We start from the raw sequence: 932 nt of genomic DNA, 5'->3' as shown, positions 1-932 counted from the left end.
CCCCCGTCTCTCCTGTAATGGAGTGATTATTGAGGACACGGCTGTGGTGTTTAATGCAGCTTGATGAAGTCTGCCTTTGTCTGTCTCTGCTAACCTGTCGCAGCCGGGACACTGCTTATAGCAAAATCAATATACAGAGAGGGGGGAGAGACGGGGGAGAGACGGGGGAGAGAGACGGGGGAGAGAGAGAGAGAGAGAGAGGGTTCGCACGGAGGTAAAAACCCAGAGTGGATATGGACGGGTGTTTGTTTCAGGTAGATAAAAAGCAGGAAGTGAAGATGAAGATGAAGATGAAGAGTTGACTGAGTGGAGGTGAATATTATGGTCTGTTTATAAATCAGCCTGTGGTCTGGGCTGTTCATGGCCTTGACCACGTGTGTGTGTGTGTGTGTGTGTGTGTGTGTGTGTGTGTGTGTGTGACTCCCCAGAGCTGAAGTCTGTGTGAGGAGGAGACAGGAGGAACAGAAGGATGAGGAGCAGGACAGAGGAGGAGAGAATGGTTAGGAGTGGGGGGGGAAGAGGGGGGGGGCGAGAGGCACATTTTGTGTGATAGAGGCGCAGCTGGGAATGAGAAATGTAACCCCCTCCGCCCCCCCCTCCTTACTGCGAACTTACACTCACACATACAACACACACACATGATCCCATCTCTTTATCCTCCCCTCAGGTGGTGGAGGTGGAGGGGGAGGAGGGGGAGGTGGAGGGGGCTGAAGGGAAAGGAGAGGCAAGGGGGGATAGGAAGAGATGGAGAAGGGGACAGATAGGGGCATTAAAATTCATGGCCTTTTTTTATTTTCCCTGCTGAAAATCAATAGTGTTTACTATGAATGAGTGGAACAGTGGACAACAGGGTTGCCAGGGGGACGGAGAAAGACAGGAGAGGGGGGGGAGGGAGGGAGGGAGGGGGGGGGGGACTTTATTGCGAGAGGGCG

Source organism: Cynoglossus semilaevis, chromosome 13 (assembly GCF_000523025.1).
Source record: "Cynoglossus semilaevis isolate Cse_v1.0 chromosome 13, Cse_v1.0, whole genome shotgun sequence".
In the NCBI taxonomy this organism is placed as follows: domain Eukaryota; kingdom Metazoa; phylum Chordata; class Actinopteri; order Pleuronectiformes; family Cynoglossidae; genus Cynoglossus; species Cynoglossus semilaevis.
Note: the sequence above shows the minus strand (reverse complement) of the source record.